The sequence below is a fragment of the Dromiciops gliroides genome, chromosome 1 (genome assembly GCF_019393635.1).
Source record: "Dromiciops gliroides isolate mDroGli1 chromosome 1, mDroGli1.pri, whole genome shotgun sequence".
Classification (NCBI taxonomy): domain Eukaryota; kingdom Metazoa; phylum Chordata; class Mammalia; order Microbiotheria; family Microbiotheriidae; genus Dromiciops; species Dromiciops gliroides.
Window position 1 is genome coordinate 267,024,368 of NC_057861.1, and position 26,510 is coordinate 267,050,877.

General features: G+C 37.2%; 1 protein-coding gene across 4 annotated transcripts in view; it reads left to right on the forward strand.

Moving 5' to 3' along the window:
• The window catches only part of FAM110B (family with sequence similarity 110 member B), a 207,236-nt gene that overhangs the window by 117,667 nt on the left and 63,059 nt on the right, over positions 1-26,510 (forward strand). For all 4 annotated transcript variants that reach the window (XM_043979744.1, XM_043979746.1, XM_043979743.1 and 1 more), the window contains exon 2: positions 1,050-1,124. The gene's annotated coding sequence lies outside the window, so the exon portion shown is untranslated. The remainder of the gene's footprint in view (positions 1-1,049; positions 1,125-26,510) is intronic.

Below are 26,510 nucleotides of genomic sequence, written 5' to 3' on the forward strand. Positions count from 1 at the left end.
CTGGATTTGAACTCAGGTATTCCTGAATTCAGGGCCAGTGCTTTATCCACTGCGCCACCTAGCCGCCCCCTAAATTTTAATAAATAAAAATATCACCATATTTTATGGTAAATATATCAGAAGAGTACAAGCCCAGTAGTATATAAGGTCATTTCTACTGGGTTGTGAAAGGCCCCAAATGCCAGGCATTTCACACTGACTTTTCCCATTTAATTCAATGAGAAATTTTTTAAACTGTCTACTAGCTGCAAGGTGTCCTACCTGCTAGGGATACCAGGATAAAAGTGAAGAGATCAGTGACTATGTTAACAGAAGCATAATGAACCTTGTGAAGGGGATTAGAGTCCTGATGCACAGGATAGCCCACCAATGGAGCATCCTGTCCAATTCTAAAGGTGTTACACTGATGAGTTAGAATGAACCTGAGGGGGGGTAACCAAGATAGTGAAGGAATTTTAAACTATGCCATGTGTGGATTGGTTGAAGGAGTTGGCTATGATTAGCCTCAAGAAAACTTATTGGAAACATGGTGATCTCCAAGTTCTCTGGTACTTTAATAGACCTGTGATCTCATCTTTGTGAGAGAGTACTATTGTATAGCAACAGTATTGATCATTCCTTCTGGGTTTGCCTCCTTCTATCTCTCCTCACTTTGGAATGGATGGGCTACTCATTTATTATCCTTTGGTTTTGCTACATGACCCTCCAGTCTACTTTTCTATTAATTTCTTTAATTGCTTTTTGTACCACTTCTCCTATGCAATTTTTTCATCAATCACTATCTGATTGAAGAGGAATTAGACTTGTTTGACTCCTAAAAGTGGAATTAGGGCGAATTGATAAAAATGACTGGAAAACAAATTTTGGCTGCTGAAATATCTGAGTAGAAAGTTAAATGATAATAAAACCATCATTTTTCTTATTTGATAACATGCAAAATTATCCTCCAAAGTTCTGATAAATTTTTGAATGTTATTTTGTCAAATATATACATCTTGTTATTAAACTAAAAGTAATAGCAGAGGGTTTTTTTTGTTTCTTTGTTTCAGATATAAAAGTCAAGAGCATATTTCAAAGAGAAGAATTTCCATTGCATCGGGCTGCCATTCACTTTTTCATTGCAGGTAAATACCATTATTTATGTTGTATGTTTGTCTGTTTTCTCTCTTTTTAAAACAAAATGTATTGATTTTCTCCCAACCCTGGCATCATTAATACCTAAAAACAAGAATAATAAATTATATCTATTGTCCTTTAGTATTTAAGCAATACATCCATTCCCTCCCTTAAGTGATCTGGTTATCACTGGTAATGTTCATCTTATAGACATGTAGGTTTCTAGGATCTCTTTCTAGATTTTTACAGTTGTCAAATTACTAAACCTCAGTATATAAGGAGAATCCTTTCCTTCCTTCCTTCCTCCCTCCCTCCCTCCCTCCCTCCCTCTCTCTCTCTCTCTCTCTCTCTCTCTCTCTCTCTCTCTCTCTCTCTCTCTCTCTTTCTTTCTTTCTTTTTTTGTTGGTGAGGCAATTGGGTTTAAGTGACTTGCCCAGAGTCACACAGGTAGTAAGTGTTAAGTATCTGAGGTTGGATTTGAGCTCAGGTCTTCCTGAATCCAGGACCGGTGCTCCGTCCACTGTGCCACCTAGCTGCCCCCAGGATAATCCTTTTTTAAAAGATGTATAAATCAGTGAAGTTCTGCATTCATTTTGTGTCTACCTATGACACCTACATATATATGTACATGTATATATGTCTATCTGTCTGGCTATCTGTCCATCCATCTGTCTGTCCATCTGTCTGTTTATCCACCTATCCACCCATCCACCCATCCATCCATCCATCCATCCATCCAATTTTTGCAGAAAGCATCATGCTTTCCTCAACCAATTATAAACTTATTGGAGAGATGTTCTTTGTAATTATGGAATAATATGGTATGTTATGCTGTGTAAAGCTGTGCCATGTAGATAGTGTAGTAGGAGTTGTGAGGAGGGACGTTGTAAACTGAAGTTGTCTAGGAAGGCTTCCTAAAAGAAGTGGTCTTAAGGGGTTCAGATAGGTTGAGAGGAGAGAGGAATGCATTCCAGGTGGGATAAAACCCTTGAACAATGATGGGGTTGCCCACAGCATGTGTCAGGGGTGGGGGAAGGTAGTGGGACAATAAGGGATGAGTCTGATTTGCACTAGGTGTGGATTATTTTCCATTCTGCATTACCTTCATATGGCTCTGTATCATTCTGACTGAAAGCATGGGAAAATTTTGTTGTCATTTCATAGCTGATGACTGCTGAATCTTGCTTGCACTGGGCTGAGAAAACTGATTAGGGGTGGTCACCTACAGGCCATAGTTCTGAGATCTCAGCAGCTCAGCTCTCCCCATTTGTGGGCATTTTAACTCACAGTCATACAACTAAAAGATCTTGGGTGATGCTGTTGGTGGGTTTAGAGGAATAGATGAAAAAAAAATTTACTAAGTGTTCTGCTCAGACCCAACCATTTCTCTCCCTTGTCCCCAGCCACTTGTCAGTTGACTGCAAAATACTCTGATTTGATTGGTAGCCGGTCTCAAAATTTTACTGAGCCTTGCTCTAGCATGGTTTTATATCACACCAATATTTTTAATGTGTTATTACTTTGCATTATATTGTTATATTATTATTTATATAATGCAGATATCTTTTGCATTATATTACTGTCAGATGTATGGCTTCCCCTGCTTAATGATTTTATAAGCTACAGCATAGCACAGTACCCAGCATATGGTAGAACCTTAATAAATGTTTATTGACTAACTATTGACTGACTAAACTTAGCCAACATGTAAGAAACAAGGAGAACTAACAAAAACGTACTAAAGAACCAAATGGAGAAACTGTCCGCATACAGTTAGGCTAAATGGAATTCCTCACTCATCATCACTGGCCCTGGGCTGCAGTGAGGCAAGACAGACTTAAAATAGATTTCACAAGACTCAAGAACAGATACATAGGGAAGTGAGTAGAACAAGGAAACAGTGTATGCAATAACAACAGCAACTAAAGAACTTGAGAACTAACTTGAGAACTCTGATCAATGCAATGTCCAGCCCTGATTCCAAAGGCTCAGTGATGCAGCACGCTATGCTCCTGACAAAGAGATGATGGACTCAGTGGTGGAGAAGGAGACATTTTTTGCATGTGGTCAATTGAGCAATTTGTTTTGCTTGCCTATACAGATTTGTTACAAGGGTTCTCTTTTTCTCTTTCTTCCTACCCCCACAATGACGAGGGGTTAGAGAAAGAAAAAAATTGACTTTTGTTTATAGAGAAAATAAAATTTAATGAAAATAATAGACTTCCCAGAACTTGCTAACTGCAGATGAAAGAAAGTAAACAGTCATGGACATGATGTCTCATTAAAGTGCTAAATTGGAAAATCAGCTGATATTCATGTCACATTCATAGGACCATCTGCCTCCGTTTTTTCCTCCATGCTTGACTGTGGGCAAATCACTTCATTCTGAATCTCTTTTATGTGTAAAATGGGGAGGATGCCTATAGCACCTCACAGGGTCTGTGGGATGGTCATACGAGATAATATATTTAAAGAACTTTGCAAACCTTAAGGTGCCATGTGAATCCCAGCATTGGAGGATTGTAGATTTAGAGCTAAAAAGACTGACTCCCAGCTCTGTCCATTTTTAGTGGCTGTCCCTCATGCCCAGAATTCTCGTTTTTCTCCTCACCTCCTAGATTTATTGGGTTCCTTCAGATCTGGTTTTCCTTCTTGCCTCAGTTAAAATCCTTTCTACAGTGGGGCAGCTAGGTGGTGCAGTGGAAAAAGCACTGGCCCTGGATTCAGGAGGCCCTGAGTTCAGATCCAGCCTCAGACTTGCTCAATACAGTTTAAACACATTAGTCTGGTTTAAACAAGTTTTATCCAGTTCAGACCAGTTCAATCTATTATAAATCAGTTCACTAGTTCAAGCTTTTTTAAACTACCGGAACCAGGGGCAGCTAAGTGGCACAGTGGATAGAGTACTGGTCCTGGATTCAGGAGGACCTGAGTTCAAATTCGGCCTCAGACACTTAACACTTACTAGCTGTGTGACCCTGAGCAAGTCACTTAACCCTCATTGCTTCTCTAATTATTTCCAATTTATCCTGTATAAATTTTATAGTTGTTTGCACATTGTCTTCCCATTATCCCCAAAGTCTTAGGGCAGTTTGAAGATTTAGTAGCTTAAAGTACCTTTAACAAATAAAAGGAAGGATCGTATTTACATTTCTTTGTATCCCCAGCACTTAACACAGTGCCTGGCACAAGGTAGGTGCTTAATAAATTTTTGTTCAGTTGACTTGACCTTAGTGGCATCTGATCTAACCCTCTCATTTTTACAAAGGATGAAACTCAGGGCAGGTAGGTGGCACAGTGGATAGAGCACTGGTCCTGGATTCAGGAGGACCTGAATCCTAACTGTGTGGCCCTGGGCAAGTCACTTAATCCCAATTGCCTCACCAAAAGAAACCCACAAAAACCAAAATCAACCAACCAAACAAACAAAAAAACACAAAGGATGAAACCAAAGCCCAGAGAAGTTGAAGTGACCTCAAATTCACAGAAAAAGTAAATATCAGACATAATTTGAACTCAGGACCTTTAACTCTAGAGTTAGTGTTCTTTCCACTGAACCACACTCCTTCCTTTTATTATTATTATTATTATTATTATTATTATTATTATTATTGAATACATTTCTGTGGATTCAGTAACAACATAAAATTTTTTATCCTTCCACTTGATCATGAGGTCTGGTAGCAAGGATCTGTGCTTTCCCTATACAGGATGATGTTCCACACAGTCAATGATTTAAAAAAAAAAAGTTAATGTACTTTTTCCATACATTATTAATTGGATGCTGTCTTTCTTGTCCCCAGTTTATATTTTACATTATGTCTGAGTACTGCTTCACTTGATATAGACTGCTTTTGAAAAGACCTAAGCATTTGTAATGGTATATATTTTTGTATATTCCTGGGAGGAACGAGAGTAGAAATAATGTTAAAATAAAGTATTCCACAGCGAATCTAGAAACTCGAGTCTCACCTCTGTTTGTGACACAAAAATATCAAGTAATTGGAAAACTACTTGGGTGACTTACACACGTTTTGCCTCCCTCCCACTCCCCCCCCCCCCATAAATAGTAGGGAAATAAAAATGCAAGTATGTAATCTCAAAATGATACAATGAGAATTCATGAGGTTTGTTTCTCCTGCTGTTTCTATTACCCTCTCTTAGTCAATTAGGCATTTAGGAAGATGTATTAACTCCTTAAGGCTATTAGTATATTTACCACTTAGTGTATTACAGCCCTGCTGCTTCCATGGGTGTCTAAATTGCTTTCAGGTACTGCAGACAATAGAGTCCAACAAGAATTCATACATATACATGCACATACATGTGTGTGTTATGTGTTGTATACATACACATACATATATATGCACATACACATACATGTGTGTGTATGTGTTGTATACACAGCTATATGTACATAACTCTGAGTGCTGTGCATTATTAGTATTATTTCTATTATTGAACACTAGGCTTGGAGCCAAGAAGACCCTGGATCCAATCTCATCTCTCATGTTGTTTTTGTTCAGCCTTTTCAATTGTATCTGACTCCTTTCTACCCCATTTGGGGTTTTCTTGGCAAAGATACTGGAGTAGTTTGTCATTTCCTTCTCCAGCTTATTTTACAGTTGAGGAAACTGAAACAAAGTCAAGTAACCTGCCCAGGGTCACACATCTATTGTCTGAGGCCAGATTTGAACTCAGGAAGATGAATCTTCCTGACTTCAGGCCTAACACTCTATTTACTGGACCACTTAACCTACTTCCTTGTCTCTCACACTTACTATGGGCAACTCCCTAGGTAAAACACATCTACTAAATCATGGGTGAGTTGAGATCTGATTTGGTGGAGGAAGTTCTTCATGCTGACAGGCCCTTCCTTGATTAAATGTAACTCCTAATCGGTATATTAAGTTGAAGTTTCCTATACTCTTCAAGAGGGATCTTGCTGGCTGTATGACTCTATCTATATAAGTATAGTCTCTAATTGCCCCAGGCAATTGCAGAAAAAGTGCCCATCTCCATTGGTAGAGAGATTCTTTTCATTTAAAATTCCCTTCACCGGGGCAGCTAGGTGGCACAGTGGATAAAGCACTAGCCCTGGATTCAGGAGTGCCTGAGTTCAAATCTGGCCTCAGATGCTTGACACTTACTAGCTGTGTGACCCTGGGCAAGTCACTTAACCCCCATAGCCCCACCAAAAAAACCGAAACAAAAAATAAAATAAAATTCCCTTCATCAATGAAATCGCAAGTCTAGAGAAAAAAAAAGAGCTTCCTTAAATGCTTCTCATTTTTAAAATTTGAGAGGGGACATTTCTGAGTGAAAACTAACTTGAAGAACCTATGAGGGAAAAACCATCCTCTTCTCAATAATTCTCAGAAACTCGGCAGCAATGTGACAAAGTCTCTTTTATTTCTTTCTTGTGAGGAGGAGGCACCCTAGTGTGCAGCTAGTGGGTGCAAAGAAAGGGGACTTACAGTCCCCGTTTTATACCCTAGTCCCTAAGGCAAATGGACCCTCCCCTTTTTCATCATTGGTCTGATTACTCAAGGGTTACAATCTACTGGCAAAAACTAGCTAATTGGAACACAGTATTCCCACCCCTCTTCCTTGTATGGGCATAACTCAGGAGTGGACCTTATATTTCTTTATATGGACACAACTCTGGAGCAGACTTTATTAAGACCTGGGCTCCTTGAACTGTGTGGATTTTGTTAGCCTGAGGGTGAGGAGGGGATCTGAGACCTTTGGCCTACAAACAGGTCAGGAGGAGAATGGTCTTTGAGAGGAGACAACTACCCATTTTCTCACAAACCCGAAAAGCAAAAATAAAATGTTTAGTGAAATTGTGTTGTTGTTTTTGTATCCAGCTATAAAAGATGTCCACCTTTCCTGGCATATACATTTTTAGATCACCTTTTAAAGAAATTATTGACACATTCTTACTTCTTTATATATTCTTCATTCAACCAGCAAGTTTAAAGGTTTTCTTTAAGTATTTTATTCTTTTGCAATCTTAGTCAAATCCTTAATTGATACAGTATTTTTCTTTTGAGAAATTCGGAGACAAATTTGATCTTTTATGTAGTATGTATGAGCTGGTTCCCCAGGAAACTTCCAGGAAAGAACAACATTTGTAGATTTTCTGTGTTTAAATGGACCTGGCCAAAAATACATTGTGGTTTCCCTAGGTTGCTCCCTCCCCCATCCCCCATATCTTACTTTGCTTGAAGCTGGTCCTTCCTTTTCTCAGGGTTCCTTAATGGCTGCCAAAGGCAGTCTGTACCCTAAGTAACTTGTCTTTGACTCATCTACCTCTCCCTCCTAGCAGCTGGGACTTTGCTTCTTCCCTAATCAGCTGTTTGGCAGGGGAGTGATTCAAAGCTGAACCTCCATCAGTACAGTCAGGTACAGGCTCCCCCACAGTGCTCACAGTTGGCTCTGACTAGGGGAGTTCCCTGCAAGAAAGGGAAGTTGGCCATGCTAATGAGAGATTCCTGCTGAGCCAGGCATTTCTCTGTGTTTGTTTTTAGAGAAATGGGAGAAAATTCTGGTGGGGCAGGTTTGGGGGTGGCAACAAGAATTTTAGGGGCTTTGTTCCTTTAGTTAAAAGACACTTAAAAAAAAGTTTCTAGCAAGATAGGTGGCAGAAAACCTTAAAGCAAAATCATAGTGAAGTACTGTTATTATCAGGTAGAATTAGGTCAGTATTGAATATATTTATTTACTATTTTATAAGTTGTTAAACTGACTAATGTTATTTTGCATAATAAAAGGTTTTTTTTAATATCCTCAAAAAGATGTTTCTATTATACATGGTAACAGGGGAGGCAAAGGGGAAAAATTGAAATCAACAAATTATTTTTAAAATTTATTTTATTTATTTCAATCTTCTAAACAATTTAATGGAAGTGAAGGGGCAGAAAGGGAATGGAATGTGGGTAGTGAGAGAAAAGAGGCAGTGAGTGGGAAAGGTGACATTCCAGGAATTTGGAACATGTAGGTTGTAAGGGGAGATTAGTAGCTTGGTGAGATATCAGGCCCAACAGATGGGAGCTATGATACACTTCAATTAAGTCTTCCAAGGAGACTAGTCAGAAGAGGTAGTTAAATAACCAAGGAGAGCAATTAAATGAACAAGAAAGTGAGGGAAGTAGAAGCAAGAGATGCAAGTATGGATCCTAAACTGATAAAGGAGAGTCTAGTCCTTTAAATTGTATTAACCAATCTACTACAATGTTTGACCCTGTTATCAGGCAGATTTGAATACCTGGGTAAATTTAGACTGGTTGCTAACAATAATTCATGACGGTATAGAATACTTACCAATAGAGTGGGAAAGAATTCTGTAAAATGTTTGCTGTCATTCTATTCTATTTTTATGTGACTGTTCTCTCAAGGATGAAACCTGAAAACTGGCTAGACTTGACTTGGATCCTTCAAAAAATTCATGAGATTAAGGAGCCTTGAGCATCTTCCCTTCTCACTCTCATTGAAAGCTCATCTACTTTTATACAACTAGCTACTCTTTTTGCATAGATAACTTGTAAATCTCTTTCTCTTCTGCCTTTGAATCCCACATCTCCAAATGCCCTTAAGACAGTTTGACAATTTAATTTAGCCTCATCCCTCCTCATTAATAGGTATGATTCCTCAACTTTTCCCAATCAGTGTCAATGACGATCTAGTTTTCTCATCTCTAAAAATGAGTTATCTTTTGCTCTTCCCTTTGTCCTCATGCCTTCCTTACTCCTTTGTCCCTAATCTCATTAGTTGAGTCGTAAAGATTCTTCCTCTGCATTGTCTCTGACTTCACATTCCCTCTCTGTCTCCACAATCACTATTCACATCATTCATTCCCCTGCTTCACTTAGTAACTTATGAAATGGTTCATCTAGCTCTCAGGCTAGTCTATCTCAAACACAGTTTTTATTATATAAAATTCAATTGAAAAAGGCAAGCAAGTCAAGGTCCTTCATTACCTGGCTCCTACATACTGATCATCTTATGAGTCATCATATTATTCAGCTGTTGACTGCATTTTCCATTTCACAACATCCTTCTTACTATCTTCTGCATGTATATCGCTCATTCTCACCTAAGGACCTTTCCTTATGCCATTCTTGTCTATAACACTCTGCCAATGTTCATTACTGCCTTTAAGACCAAGTTTGAAATTCCATTGCTTAAATAAAACAAAGCAAAACATACATTTCTGATAATTCTCTTGTTTTGTGTTTCCTTCCTAATTGTTAGTATGCCTTGAAGTCAGTAGGTGGCTCAATGGATAGAACATTAGACTGTGAGATTTAAAATTGGATATTAGATCATAAATCTCCCCTCTTTAACCTTTCCCTTAATTTATCTCCCAGACTAGTAAATGGAAGAAACTTCTGGTCTCTAGTTAGAGCTTTATTGTATGGTAGTTACCAGGTGATGTTAATTAGAGGGGTAGGAAAATAGAAATACAAAACAAATAGTCTTAAGTCTAAGCTTAGTCTATATTCCATATAAAACTCACCAAAAGCCCAAGGCCACCTTTGGGGGGGAGAGAGAGAGCCGAGTCAAGCACGTGCTGCTAACGGCGAGCCAGGTCAAGTCCACCTGTGTGTCGCGCCAGTCATCAGACCAGGAGAGCAGGCAAGAGATCCCACTTCCATTCTCTCCTTGCCTTTTAAGCTCACACCCTGGAAGTGGAGTGCTTAGCAGCGGGGCTGGCATGCGTAGCCCATGCACGGCCGCCATTGGTCTCCTCCCTGAAAGGGTGGTCCTTCAAAAACTGGTGTCTCCATTATCGCTGACTGTTAAAAACTTTTTACCACAAGACCTGGAGTCAGGGAAATATAAATCCGAGTTTGGTCCAGACACTTAGCCGTGTGACCATGGTCAAGTAACTGAACCTCTGCCTTGCCTCAGTTTCTTCATCTGCAAAATGAGGAGGACACTAATAACCTCTCTGGGTTGTCATGAAGATCAAATGAGAAAATATTTGTAAGGCACTTCATAAACCTTAAAGTACTGTAGAAAGGCTAACTATTATTAGTGTAACTGTTTCCTGTTTGTGAGTGGCAGCATACTTTGCCTCCCCAGATGGATTGTAAGTACCTTTTAGGGCAAAGACTTTTCTGTCCTCTTTTTCATTTCCTCATTATTTAGAGACCTGTCATATACTCAGTAGACTTTTAGCAAATGCTTACTGGAAAAAAGGAGAAATTGTATCATTAAGTAATCCAGGAATCTTTTTATCCTGATATATGTTCTGTAAGGGAATGTACCGTCCAGGGAAACATGAAAATGAATGATCACCATCATGATATACTTAGTGTCAGCACAGTTCTATGGACTGAGCATACTTTTCCTGAAAAGAAGTGAAATTATTGTACCAAGCAGGGTAACCAACCATACAATCAAGTTTTAGTTGATAATATAGAATTGAAAGCCATTGTTAATCCTGGTACCTTAGCACAATGACATGTGAATAGACAAGTGGAAAACCAAATCAAGAAATTCAACATGGAGACTGGATGTCTGCTGACAATGGGACATTAAGCCTTAGGCAGAAAAACCAAGACTGTGGTGACCCAATGTTGACATGACTACTTACTTAGATCTACCATAAAAATCATGTTCACTTATGTCTTTTTTTTTTTTAAAGCAGTTTCAGTAACCTCCAATTCTGTAAGCATTCTAAATAAAATAACTCTAACATCTTCTAAAAATGCATCACTGAGGCACTAGAAGAGGGGAATTTATCCACTGAAAGGTTTATACTTCCTGTAATACAGGTGTCCCAAGAGGAATGAAGTATGGACAAAAACCTAAGCAGCTAGTGTGTAGTGATCCGATGTAGCATGAATGCAAGGAGGTTGAGCAGGGTGCCAGGCAGCCTAGGTTTGGACCTCTGGGGAACAGGAATAGACCAAATAAAACCATTTGTGCTGCACCCAGCAATGAATGGCATCTTTGAGGGAAAATATTAGGTGAGTGAAAGAACAAAACCCATGAGAGGAAGGAAGGAAGTTAGTCACTCAACACTTAACATTTGTTAATACATACTGAGCACCTACTACATATGTGCAGGGCACTGTGCTAAGTGCCAAAATACAAAGGCAAGAAATAAAACTATCTCTACTCTCAGGAAGCTCCTGTTCTACTTTATAGATCCCAGGAAGCAAAAACTAGAGCTGTAAACCAGAGGACTGTGTTTATGAGTGTGAATTGAGGAATGTGCAAATGGTTACTCAGGCTTTCAATGAACACCACTATACGGAGGGGAAGTATCACTTTAGAAGGCAGAAGCCTTCTTTAGATTTGGAAAGCAGTGCCATTGGTGTTGGGAGTTAGTATGGTTATTTCAATGAAAAGCAGGAAAGGTACAGTGTTAGAAGAGTAAAAATAGCCAGAAAAGAAGGATAAATAGAAATAAATGAAGGAAAAATTGGGTTGGATCCTTAGATTATGTGAAAACATAAATCGTTTTTCGAAAGGTAACTGTAAAAAATATGGTGCAGCTTAATAGTACTTAGAGAATAATATCTCAATTTAATACAGCCCTTTTAATTCTCCAAATATGAATGTAAAGAGTTATTCTATTATGAAAGGATTCTTCATTTCACCAAATTATTCTTCTCTCAATATTGAGTTTCTATGCTACCCCTTTAAACTAAGATAAGATTTCTTCCTTTCAAAAAAAAGAAAAAAACCCAGTAAGTTTGTGGGCAGTTTTTCAGGTACACATCTGTTGCTTAAAATAACATAAATGTTTGTCCAATGAAATTGAAGTGTCATTTTTTTTTAGTATGCATATATGTGTGTGTGTGTGTGTGTGTGTGTGTGTGTGTGTGTGTGTGTGTGTATCAATATATCATATAAAGTAATTATGGTGTGAAACTTTGGAATGGAAACAGTGCCCTCTCCAGATTGAAAACTGATCTAAATTTTTGTTTGTTTTAAATTATAAGCAAATATTCAGGTCAGTCCTTGGTAGAGGCCAATCTACCACCCGTGTTTGTTTTTCTCTTGAAATGTTCTTTTTGTGTGAAGGAAAAAAAAAAAGCTTTTCACATTACATCTTCAGTTGCATCCACTTGTTCAGAATTTTCAGGGCCACATTCCAATCATCTCAAAGCACAGAAGTAACCCAAATGAATGAATTTGACTTTTTCTTTTAAATGCTTAACTTGGAAGTTATGTGAGTTTCCCTCAGATACTTACTCATCTCTATTTTTTTGTTGTTGTTGAGTCATTTCAGTCATGTCCGATTCTTCATGACCCTATATGGAGTTTTCTTGACAAAGATAGTATAGTGGTTTGTCATTTCTTTCTCCAGCTCATTTTACAGCTGAGGAATGGAGACAAACAGGATTAAGTGACTTAGCCTGGGTCACACCGATAATAAGTATCTGAGGAAAGATATGAATTCATGAGAATGAGTCTTCCTGATTCCAAACCCAGTACTCTATCTACCCTCATCTAGGAGTTATTTCTCCAAAATTTCTTTCTTTCTTTCTCTCTTTCTCTCTCTCTTTCTTTCTTTCTTTCTTTCTTTCTTTCTTTCTTTCTTTCTTTCTTTCTTTCTTTCTTTCTCTCTCTCTCTCTCTCTTTCTTTCTCTCTCTCTCTCTCTCTCTCTCTCTTTCTCTCTCTTTCTTTCTTTCTTTCTTTCTTTCTTTCTTTCTTTCTTTCTTTCTTTCTTTCTTTCTTTCTTTCTTTCTTTCTTTCTTTCTTTCTTTCTTTCTTTCTTTCTTTCTTTCTTTCTTTCTTTCTCTTTAACTTAATTTGGTGCCTTGTTTTCCATGGCATTCTTGCAATCATTTACAAGAACACCTATACAGGTGAAATTTTGGATTTCAGTCCAGTGATACTTCATTAATTCAGATTATACTAATTCATAATTTGTGGTTATTTGGCCATAAAGATAGAAGTGTGTCCTTTGTATGTATGTGTATATATGGTGTTACAAGAAGTTGGGAGGGGGGATAGATAATGAGTCAGATAGCCTTACTAATGCATAAACAGTAAAAATATTTATTCAGAGTGAAGGTCAACAGACTCTTTTGAAACACCCCTTTATGCTGTAATGAATTCTCATTGTTAATTAAGCACTTAAAAGAGTATCTAAAGACATCAAGCTTCCCTCAATCCTGTGACTAATGTGCTTGTGCATAGTTGTTTGGGGTTTTTTAATTACAATTTAAAGTTAGGTTGACCTTTCCCCCTTTTCCCCTTTCCTGGCATTCCCATCTATCCTCTATAACCATCCACCCCCTCCAATTAGTCTAAATTATCAGAGCTTTTGTGTTCTTTTATTAATGGGAATCTTTTCAAGGAGCAGCAGTCGGGACCCACTAGAGAATTCCTGAGCCACTGCTGAGGTAATTTAAAATGGCATTCAGTTTCTGAGTAATCCAGTTTTTATTCAGTCAAGGGTAGTCAAGCCCCTATTTCTTGCAGTAGGATATACACATAAATTTTCCAAGAGTTGTCTATACCACAGTACTGCTATAAAGGGTGTCATCATCATTACTGAACCTCACAGAGTGGTCCCTATTAAAACAGAGTTGGAAATTGAATCATCCCAGCTTTCCCATCAGCTCACTGAGTCCTGTGTTTAACTTCATTAGAAGTATTCTTTTCATGTAACACGTCAGCATTAAGTATCAAGAAAGCATCACTTGTTTCCTCTTTTTTATTGCACCCTTAAATTTATTTGTAGTCTAGCATCCTATATACTACTTCTTCTTCTTCTTTCTTTTTTTTTTTTTTGCAGGCAATGGGGGTTAAGTGACTTGCCCAGGGTCACACAGCTAGTAAGTGTCAAGTGTCTGAAGCCGGTTTTGAACTCAGGTCCTCCTGAATCCAGGGCCGGTGCTTTAACCACTGTGCCACCTAGCTGCCCCTTATACACTACTTCTTAAGAAACATTCAATATTTCCTCTAGGTTATGCCCTTCCTAGGAAGCTGGTGATTTTTTGACCAGGCGCATTGTAGGTACATCTTAATCAGTTTCTTCTACATTCCTTTTGGAGCTGTGTGAGGTAACCTCTATTCCTGTTGAGTAGCAGATCAAGAGATAAACAGTTCATGTGTAAAGGTGGGTGGGACAATCTTTTTCCTCCATCACCTTTTCTATTTCCCCATGTAGAGATCATAGTTCCTGACCCTGGAGAGCCAAGTGACTTGCTTATGTGGAATTATGACTGCCTGTGCTTGAAACCAACCAAAGATCCCTTTGCCCTCCTATGTGCAGATCCTTAGGTACAAGGACAGTGTTTTCAAATGTGTAGGTTGAGTGATAAATCTAAATTCTATGAGATGTAAGGAGAAAGCAGATTGACTTGCAGGTTCAGTTCTTTTAGGAAGGATTATCACTGACTACTTGTCTCCAAAAAAGGGAGGCACTTCTATAGTTTTGACTTCAATCATGTTTTCAGGCCTGATAGAATTTTCTACTTATTAAAATCCAAGAAGACTCACAGTGGCTCATTTCTAAATTGAAATAATTGACATGTAAAATAAGAACATGTTGTAAAGTATTTTGAGAGCCCTGGATGAAAAACTGATACGTATCATAGTATTATTCCAAGCATTAGATATTATGCATCCTGTTGATTTAATTTTGAGGTTATTGAATCCTAGTTTTGAAGTTCTTACAAGGACCCTTGTACTTCTCAAATTAATAAGTTACCACTTTAATAGCAATTATCCTAATAGATAAGTGGGACAACCATAAGAGTCTTGCAATGTTCCACAGATGAGACATGTTCCTGTCTTAAATGGTTGTGTAATATTATTATATTATTTGAAGAACCTTCTGCACTTTGTTTCAAGGTAAGTTTTGATAATAGGTGATGCATTTCCAAACTGTATTTGCCGTTATTTGTGCAAGTCCCATCAAAAGTGGATTTTTGTTTTGTTTGTTTTTAAAGTAATAGGAAAGTCATTAAAGGTACAGTTTGGTAGGCTGCCAGATTCTTTGGGAGATTTTAAGACTCAGCAACCATTTATTAGGAACCAGAGATGTATAGTGGATTGTGCCAGGGTATTGGAGGAGATAACCAAACTCTGTCCCTACCTTCACAAAGGTAATAGCAAAAGTTCTGTCTCCAATAGTAAATACCTAACTATTAAGGCATATGCTCATAAAATTGAGAAAATTGCTCTTTTGCTTTACAAATTCCTTTTCCTTCACAAAAATATATGTCCTGGGATTCCTTTAAGAAAGACCCCTTAAAGTATATTGAAGAAGATCTATAGCAGTAGCAGGTGCACAGGTTTGGGAGTCCAGATAGCTGCATCTCAAACGAGGCTTTGCTATTAACTAGCTTTATAACAAGTCACTTAGTGGTAGTAGGTGTCAGTTTCTTCATTTGTAAATTGAAGAGTTTGGACTGGATGCTCCCCAAGGTTCTTTTCAACTTTACTATTTTGTGAGTGTATTTGTTTGTTGATGCTGGGTGAGCTCTCCAAGAAAAAAAAATGAAATACAGGACACACTTTACAATTTAATGTGTATTAACATTTCCCCTATCACTTTCTTGAGTCTATCTAGATAATAAGCAAAACAACAAATCTGGCTCTGATTTGTAGCATTTGCCAATTTCCAAGGTGTAAATACTTATGCTGAAAATTTACCAATCGGCTCTCTTGTTCCGGCTGGCTGCAGCTTAACCTTGCTAGTAATAAAGATTCTAAGTTGCATAGCTGGTACTAGTGAGAGCTTTTCTATCAAGAGCTTCCTACCAGGATGAAATCACAGATCCTGATCAAAATAAAAAATGAAAACATGAGATGGCATTTGAATCCAGGAGACCTGAGTTCAAATCCTGCCTCAGATGCTTATTAGCCGGCTTTATATAGTTCAGGTTCCTCAAAGATAGGGAGTTGGATTCAGTGACCTCTAAGGTATGAACCAACTTTAAGTCTGTGAATTCTAATATAGAGTTTGAGAAAGTCAGATTCCGAAGGTTGTTCCCTTGGAACCACTCCACACAGAAACCAAGTTAGAAATAAAGATGAGCATCTCTGAAAATAGTGGTGAAAAAAATATAGTTTGTTTTTAAAAGTTGAATTTGTATCTTTTCATGGTCACATCTATTCTGTATATATGAGAGGCAGAGTGATAGTATGGATAGAGGACCAGCCAGGATGTAGGAAGATACAAGTTCAATTCCTACCACTGGCATCTATTGGCTGTGTGACCTAAGCAAGTCATTTAACTTCTCAATGAGCCAAGGAAACTCAGGAAGCCTCTAAGTCCTCTCTACCTCTTACAACTTTATTCATTTCCTTTAAAACTCTTTTCAGAGGGGGCTTCCAGGTGGCGAAGTGGGTAAAGCACTAGTCCTAGAGTTAGGATGACCTCAGACACTTGACACTAGCTCTGTGACCCTGGGCAAGTCACTTAATATCCATTGTCCCCCCCCAAAAAAAAACAAACAAACAACTGTTCAGGGGGGCAGCTAGGTGGCACAGTGGATAAAGCACTGACCCTGGATTCAGGAGGACATGAATTCAAATCCCTATGACCCTGGGCAAGTCACTCAACCCTCATTGCCCCATGAAAGAAAGAAGAAAAAAGAAAATCCATCATGCTTTGATTCAATAAATATTCAAAACAAAACTCTGTTCAGGCACCCCCTTTTTCAACTCCTGGTTCTCTGCAGATTACTTTGTATGTTGAACATATTTTTATTTTCTTATATATGTATGTATGTATAGATAGATAGATAGATAAAGTACATGTGTATATATGTAGAATGAATGTATGTATACAAACTGCATGTTCCATCAATCTTCTGAAGGGCAGAGTCTTTTTCGTTTTTGTCTTTCTTTCCTCTCCCCTTAGCACAATGCCTTGCATATTGTAGGTGCTTAATAAGTTCTTGATGATTGCTTAGTTTCAGAGTAGGTGTACAGATCTGTGCTGGTTGAGTCCGTTTCTTTATTTAGAGTTCCCTATGCTGGTGAAATCAAAGGCATTACCCATATATTTATATATATATATATATATATATATATATATATATATATATATATATATATATATATATATTTTTTTTTTTTTTTGCAGGCAATGGGGGTAAAGTGACTTGCCCACGGTCACACAGCTAGTAAGTGTCAAGTGTCTGAGGCCGGATTTGAACTCAGGTACTCCTGAATCCAGGGCCGGTGCTTAACCACTGCGCCATCTAGCTGCCCCCCATTACCCATATTTTTAACAGTTCTGGTGAGCTCACCAGGGACAAAATGCAAGACATCCAATTCAGAACCCTTTAATTTATCAGAATTATTACAGTTAATTTTGAAGGAATAGTAAGCTAGCATTTGGGGTTCATTGCTAGAAGTCATTTCAGGTGCTTTTTTGCATATGCCACTGCTGTAGGTACAAGGCCATCCTGCCTCTTACTGTCTAGCTCTCAGCTAATTGACTGACTTGATAATTGCCCAACAGCAGTGCCACATCAAGACTTAGAAGAAAGATCCTTTCCCTAGTAATCCATAAGGCATATATTAAGAACTAAGTACATAAAAGGACATTTCCACAAAGAACTCTCCACCCTTCGAACTTAACCTTTCATCGAGTGCAGGGTTTCATTCTCCTTACTGCCACAAGATTTCTGTTTTATTTTCACTTTCTTTTTGGCAGACTCAAGTAGCTTGTCAAAATGAAATGATTTGTATATGTGGGTAGTTACTTTTTATGGGGTGCTATGAATAAGAATATTTTTTAACAAACCAAATTATATTTTCTCACTTTCTAAACTTCAGAGAGGTTTATGACACAGTATTGATTGAGTGCGCTAGAATTTTTTTATGGAGGTTACTAGAAAACTGAACAACAATTCAAAATTATGCCTTCATCCTTGATGCAGTGATGTCCTTGGAGTGGGAAAGAAGGGTGAAGGAGTTATGAGTGCTATAGCAAGGTGAAATAATATTTTTTCCAAAAGCCATCAAGCTCTTTTTTCCTCCTTTAGCACTACCTTTTTTTTTTTTTTAATCAGCGGGCTTACAAGGTAATGCCAGTACGCATCAACTTTGTTCCCTTATAAATCTGATCCCTTATAAATTTGTGACATTTTACCTTGTTAGAGGAGTTTTAAATTCTCATGTACATAAATACTGCCTTTGACAAGATAAGAGAACAGGCCTTGAATATACTTTTAGTAAGTGGTGAAAAGTCTGCAGTAAAATTCTCAAGTTTTAAAGAGTGCAATCAGATGAGCCAACTATGGACAAGGGGCAGATAGATATTAAAATTATTTATGTATTGCAACTGACGACTTTTCCTTTAAGTAAAAAATAAAGAGTATTCATTCCTAACAGTAGAACATCTGATGCTCCTATATGCAATATACCAGTAAATTGAAGATTCTGAAAAGACAGGGATTTGTAGAAAATTTCTTCTTTTGGCAAACCTGCTACCTTTGAACTGGAGCCCTTCCATTCTGAGAAAAGTCATATCACAAATTCCTATTATCCAGATATTGTGATTTATATTATAGATCTATTTTTAGAATAGTGTTGCTTGAAATGAGTTACATTCTATAGTTTGAACATGTAAAATATTGTTTCAAATGGCCACTATTTAGTTAGGAAATGATTTTCCTTTTTGTGCGTTAGCTTGACAACTTTTCTTTTTCTATTAGAAAGGCGACAAAGTATCAGAATTGAAAACTATTCATTTGTTTAGTCCTGAAAGCCTCTTTTTCTTTTTTTGACCCCTCCTATTAAGACTCAGGTTCCAGCTCTTTGCTTTAAGATTGTTTGTTTAGGTTTTTTTTTTCTCTGCTACTGTAATTTGTATTAATCCCAATATAAGATAATAGATTTAGAACTGGAAGGAACTTTGAAGGAAATAAATTCCCACCTACCGACCTCCCCCCCCCCCCCATTTTACAGATGAGGTAACTGAGTTCCAGAGAGCTTAAGGATTTTGTCCAAGGTCACTCAGGGAACAAGTGGCAGAACAATGATGTAGACTTGAGTCCTCTAACTATAAATCTCTTGTTCTTTCAAATATGCCACACTACCTATAATATAAAAATCCTTACCTTTTGAGAAAATTAGAACAAAGATTAAAATCTATTAGGTAGAAAATTTAACTTCTCTAATTTGAGGATTATATATATATATATCATACTTTAGTAACCTTATTTTAAATTTTAGAAGTCTAATAAGAGTGTGCTAAGCTGTTAACACACACAGATATTTTTTAGTTCTTTTGAGCATTGTAGGAAATTTTTGTTATTAATTTTTATTATTGTTATTGGAATGAAGAAAAACATGTAATTCTAGTAAAGTCGGTTAGTCTTCCAAGGAGGATCAAAATTATGGTAACAACCTAAGAAACTTACATACAGCTGGGTGAAGTTCTGACAAGAAAAATATTTTGCCATAATGGCTGTAAATTGTGTGTGTTGCTTGAATAAAAACAATCTTTAGCAAGGAAAGTTAGTTATTATTAGTAGAATCTCTTTAGATTTTGAATTATTTCAAATTTTGATATTAATTTAGGAATGTTTTACATTTTTTGAGATATTCATATAGAATTAATCTTTTATTTGAGAAGTAGTATAGTAGGTAGAGTAAGAACTAACTAAACTTGAAATTACAAGACCCATGTTCAAATCTTTACTCTCACACTTGCTCTTTGTGTGATCCTGATTAGGTAAGACATTTAACCTTTTTGAGTTCCAGTGGCCTCATATAGTAGATGCATATACAATAGTTATACTACTCCCTTTCATATAATTGTTGTGGGGAAAGGACTTTATAAACTTTAAAGGGATGGTGCAGTAGATAGAACACTGACATAGTGTCAGGAAGACTTGAGTTCAAATCTGGTCATATACATTTCACTAGCTGTGTGACCTTGGAGATGATAATAATAGGAACTATCTCCTAAGGTTGTTGTGAGGATCAAATAAGGTAATATTTGTAGAGTGCTTTGAAGAATTTAAAGTGCTTTACAAATGTGATTATAATTATATGGTATCAGCATTATGATTATATAAAATATGGATTTCACATTAGATTATATACTTTATTTCTTAGTAACAGACCCCACTTGGCCTGTTATAATAATAATAAAATACAAATTATCACAGGGTTTTTTTTTAATGTTCCATTGAGAATCTTAGAAGTCTCACTTTGTCACAGAAGAAGATTAACTTGTATGTTTTCCCACAAGACTCATTATAGTATGAAGTCTAATTTAAAATGAAATAATTAGCTTTCCTGAAGTATCAGTCACAGTCTGAATGTTGCTAGTGAGCAGACAAGAACTGTCGATTTTACTGATGAGTCTTAGCATTCTTAGGTCCTTACCTAAGACTGTTTAGTGAATGCTGTACTTTTAATTCACCAAATAGTCCCCTAATGGTTGGAAAGTTAATGAAGCTTCAAAAAATGTACCTTCTAATACAACAAGGGAAGCAATTCTCATACCTCCAGGAATGACTGTTGCTTAAAACAAGAAAAGTATATATACTTGGCCTTTTCCCTTTAAATCCTTAAAAGAAACCCATTCATATACCTTATTTATGCCATAACAGCATAGATTTAGCTCAAATATTTTTAATATTTTCCTAGAAGACTCCTACTGGTTCCCTGACAAGTCAATGAACTTCTCCAGGCCTCATCTGTCAAATGAGAAGCTTGGACTAGATGACCCAAAGTCTATTCCATCTGTACTCCAACTAATGTCCCCCCATTTTACTGATGAAGAACCTGAGACCTAGAGATTTTGTGACTTTCAATCAATCAATCAATCAAAAACTAATTAATAAGCCTATATCAAGCACTTATTCTTTGCCAGCCATTGGGCTAAGATCTGGGGATAAAAAGAACAAAGCAAAATGGTCCCTGGGTACAAGGAGCTTGTTTTCTGACTGAGAAGACAACCTATATATATATTATTATATTCAGAATATAATATGTATACTGTACCATACATTTATGGTATGTTTTATACATAATATATTTATGTGACATTTACACATATTTGTGTCTTTATTAATTTTACATTCTATAACTATACTCTGTGTGTGTGTGTGTGTGTGTGTGTGTGTGTGTGTGTGTGTGTGTGTGAGAGAGGAGAGAGACAGACAGACAGACAGACTGACTGACTGACTGACAGAGGTGGGGGGCAGCCTCAGGTAATCAAGAAAGGTTTCATGTAAAATGTTCAATTTAAGCTGAATCTTAAAGGTCACCTGGGGATCCCAGGAGGCAGCTTTTCATCCCAGATGAAGGGGACAGCCAATGCAAAAGCACCAAGATGGGAGTTGGGCTGCCTGCTCTAAGGAAGAAGTGTTAGGCAGCAGAGACAAGATTCAAATCCAGACTCTCTGGCTCTTTCCACTTCATCAGACTAGGTCCTTCTCAGTCTTAAAGGTTTCTGCAAACACCTGCAGTTATAGTTTAAGCTCCTTCACTTAGCATAATAAAAAGCTTGTTCACATCAACATAGACATTAGTTCAATTTTAAAATACCAATTCATCCAAGCATTTCTTAAGTGCCTGCTTTTTACAAAGCATAGTCATTTCACTGGCTTTGTTGAAGATTGTTCATTAAAGAGCCTCTCCACTCCAAGTTTTGTCTCTCTGTTTTTTTCTTTTCTTTTTTTTTTTTTTCCAGCCAGGGGTTCCAGATTGCCACGTTATGTTCTCATCTGGTCTGCCTCTTCGAATGGAATTAATGTGGAATCTGTGGATGGCTTACTTTAACACTGTGCCCCTGCTAAAACAGACAAAGCATATAAATGTGATGGTAGGGCCGGAAAGTAAGGATGAGTCCCAGGGAACCCAGAGAATTTCAGAAAATAAATACATAGCTGTCCATTTATTTTTTCCCCAGGACAAAAGCTGATGCCACACCAAAAGAACATTTGAAAATCATCTGTAATGATGCACAATATCCTTATGTAATAGGATGTTGAGTTGAGTTGAATGGGAAGATAACTGTAAAACCAAAACCTAACCTGGAGCATTTTTTTTTTTTTTTACCTATTGCCTGGTCACTGGGTTACTGGGAATGTGTGAAATGATTTCACTCATTAATTCAGTCTGTTACCATGGAAACACACATACTAGTTTAGAAACCCTTCAGGCTAGTTCCAAGAACATTAACTCTATACTAGTATAGGAAGCAAACATCCAGACTCAAAATCTCAATAAGTTTTAAATGGTTAAGGCAATTGAGAGCCAAAATATAAAGGAGTAGGGTGTGGGGGAGGTTCCTTTACAAAAGCATGATTCTGACCACAAGAGACAGATGAATTAGCTCTTGTAAACTGGCACGAGCTTCTCCTCAACCTTTTGTTCTGATAAGAAATTGCCTTTGACGTAAGATTAATTCTGTTGGGAATATGGTTTTTATTTGAAGATAGTTCACTTTTCACATGCACCTTCTTTTATCTTTAAAAATTATATTGCGGGGCAGCTAGGTGGCACAGTGGTTAAAGCACTGGCCCTGGATTCAGGAGGACCTGAGTTCAAATCTGGCCTCAGACACTTGACACTTAACTTACTAGCTGTGACCCTTGGCAAGTCACTTAACCCTCATTGCCCTTCAAAAAAAAAAGAATACATTATCTCGAAATTCACTGATGCCCTAATTATAAGCTTTGCATCTCTTCTCTTTGTTTATATCCATGTTTCTCTTCTTGTTGTACTAGGCACCTGGTGGCACAGTAGATAAAGTGCTAGACCTGGAGTCTGGAAGACCTGAGTTCAAATTCAGCTACAGATACTTACTAGCTATGTGATACTGGGCTAGTCATTTAAGCTCTGTTTGCCTTAGTTTCCTAAATTGTTTTTAAAAGTGAGGGGTAATAATAGAACCTATCTCACAGGGTTGTTGTGAGGATCAAGTAAGATCATATTCATAAAAAAATGCTTTACACAGTGCCCAACACTTAGTAGGCCCTAGATAAATGCTTATTATTCTTCCTACTACCTCCCTCTTATATTTGTATAAAATTAACATTTTTTTTCATTCTGCTGTCTTACCTCTTATATAGTCTTCAATGACATCGCTTTTTTTTTTTTTTTTTTTGGTGAGGCAATTGGGGTTAAGTGTCTTGCCCAGGGTCACATAGCTAGTAAGTGTCAAGTGTCTGAGGTCGGATTTAAATTCAGGTCCCCCTGAATCCAGGGCCAGTGCTTTATCCACTGCTCCACCTAGCTGCCCCCCTCTTCCATGACATCTCATTCAACAAAAAACAAGTTGCCAATCCTCTTTAGGAAAACAAACAAACTCCATTCTTTTACCTTATCTGCATGTATGTCTTTCTTGTCAGATCATGTCTAAACACTGCTAGCAAACAAACAGACTGGAATTTGCACCATGCAAGTACTTGATGAGTCCTTGACAAATCATAACATGAGCTCTTAAAGTTGATTTAGTCATATCTCCTTGACATTGGAAAGATTATTAATGAATAGGCTATCATTTTGTTATTTCCAATTATTCCTGTTCCTTTAAACTTTCCAGAAATATAGTAGTTGGAGTGTTTTCAGAGCTATTTTAATCTATAATATAGTTATGCAAATGAGGACCTAGCCATAAATCTAATGGGTATCTAAGTGCTCACAAATCTCCTCTTTATTCATTAATTTTAGAATGTTTCTGGGAATGATGTCCGTCCCTAGCTTTTAGTTTGAGAATCATCTTTCTTCCCTTGCGTGAAAGCTGGGGCGTTGCTAGTCTTATCGCACCTCTCCTATTCTCTATGAGATCTTCAAGATCATCAGCAGTGGTTTCATAATTCCATTTGTAATCCTTGAGATAGAGTTCATCCCGGCCAGGTGACTTGAATTCATGTTGGTTAAATAGGACCAAATGATCTGAGATTTTAAAGCTGGATGGAAGCATCCAGAGAAGCCATGTAATTAGAAATCTTCATTGTACAGATGAAGAAACTAAGGTTTAAAGAAGTGACTAGCTAATAATTAGCAGAGATGAGATTCAAACCCAGGTCTTCAGGCTCCAGATCCAAGGGTCTTTCTACTATACAATACCATCTTAGTGCCATCTTCTCACCAACTCCTCTTGTCTTTGAAGTCATTGTTAATCACTTGTATTCTAACCATTTTGTATGGAAAATAACTCTTCTGGATAGAGAAAACAGAAGCAAAATAGATTGAGTCATTTTTTCCTATGTTTTGTTTACTTACATATTTCATTGCCCATTACCAAAAGCAATGCACCTTCTTTGGTGTTCCTCTTTCCCCCAACAGCTTAGCATTTTTTAAACCTCTTTTTATTTTTGGTGAGACAATTGGGGTTAAGTGACTTGCCTAGGGTCACACAGCTAGTACATGTCAAGTGTCTGAGGCCAGATTTGGACTCAGATCTTCCTGACTCCAGGGCTGGTGCTGCTCTATCCACTGTGCCACCTAGCTGCCCCTCTTTTTTGATATCCTTAGTCAATTTTTCATGACTCTCTCATGCCAAGCTTTAGTTTTCTTAACATTTCTTACAAAGTCCTGCCATTCTTCTGTATCTATCCTTTTACCTTCCCCTACTTTATTTAATCATTCACTCAGTCAACAAGTGTGTGTTTATTGTGACTATGTACTTAGCATGGTACTGGGAATATATTAAACTGCCCCTGCTCTTAGGGAGATTATATCTTATTTTGAACCTTTCCCTTTAAAATCTGAGCTCATTGAAGAACTCCTTCTATGGCCCCATTGGAATCTTGAGATGTCCCCCATTTCTTTGTACCTCTGACTTTGCTTCTTGTTTTAAACACGTTTTTATTGATTTCTTTATGTCACTGTCATTTCCGTCAGTATATCTCCTTCAACTGCTATGAGATCGCCATCTCATATTACAAAAAGAAGAGAAAAAATAAACAAAATTGATCAATATATTAAAAAGTCAGAAAATATGTGCAATACTTGTAAATTTCCCACCTTTACAAAGAAGTAGGGGTAGGGTATCCCTTCTTTCGGGCTAGGCTTGTTCTTTACATTAACAACATTCACTTTTGACTTTTTTTATATGGTTGTTCATTATGTTTGCATTATTGTAGTCATTATATTGCTTTCTTAGCTCTGCCTCCTGCACTCTGCATCAGTTCATGTAGATCTTTCCATGCTTTTCTGTATTCATCTAATTCATTGTTTCTTACAGCACAGTTGTTCCATTGCATTTATGTACAACATTTTTCTTAATTATCCCACCACACCCCACCCCCATCAGTAGACATCTATTTTTTCCCCCAATTTATTGCTATTATAAAAAGTACTGCCAAAATTATTTTGGTGTCTATAGGAACTTTCTTCTTATCTTAGTGATAGAATTTCAGGGTTACTTTAGTCCTTTTTGTTGCATAATTCCAAATTCTTTCCAAAATGGTTATATTGCTTCACAGCTTCCCTACAACATTAACTCTTCCTGGTCTTTTGTTATCTTTGCTAATTTTCAAAGTGTGAAGTAAAGCCTCAGACTGTTTTGATTTACATTTTTCTTCTTTGTGATTTGGAGCATTCTTACCCATGGTTCCCCATTTCTTCCTCATCAAGATCATGTTGACCAAGTAGCCAAAGTTTCATCTTGAAAGTCTCTCTTTCTTCTTGATCCATTTTCCCTTTTAGAGTCTCAGGCCATGAGATTATGCTTATCTTTTTTTTTTTCCTGAACTTTTGGAAATTTCTTTTCCTGAAGTCTTAGATATATATTATGCACCAAATTCAGCCTTCCCTGCTTTGACTGTCATGAACTCTAATTGTTCATACACCTGGGTGTTCTATTTGTTTTTGTTTGTTTGTTTGTTTGTTTGTTTTTTAGTGAGGCAACTGGGGCCAAGCGACCCGCCCAGGGTTGCACAGCCAGTAAGTGTCAAGTGTCTGAGGCCGGATTTGAACCCAGGTACTCCCGACTTCAGGGCCGGTGCTCCATCCACTGTGCCACCTAGCTGCCCCTGTTCTATTTGTTATTAATAGAAGTCTCTGAATCTCATTTTAAAATATATTAATTGTCTCTGAACTGGCTGCCAGAATTTGTTATTGCCAGATGGCAATGAAATGTCTAAATGTAATTTTTAACCTTTTCATCAATTGGTATTTTCTTTCAGATTCAAAACTGGATCTTTGTTTTCTTTTAAAGTAAATCAGAGATCATAGTGGATTTATAATCCCAAATTAACCACAATTAGCATTAATTAGAGCCATATTTATTCTGGTTTAGCTATAATAACTTCTCAAAGCCAACATTTTATACATTTCCAGAATTAAAAGCAGCATATGATTTTATTCTATAATGTAATAAAATCATGTTTAATTGAAAACACCTTAGGAGGGCACTAAAAATTAAGGAGAAAGAATCCTCTTCTCTTCTTCCTCTTATTTCTAACTTCTATTTTTTTCCAGTCTGCTTAGG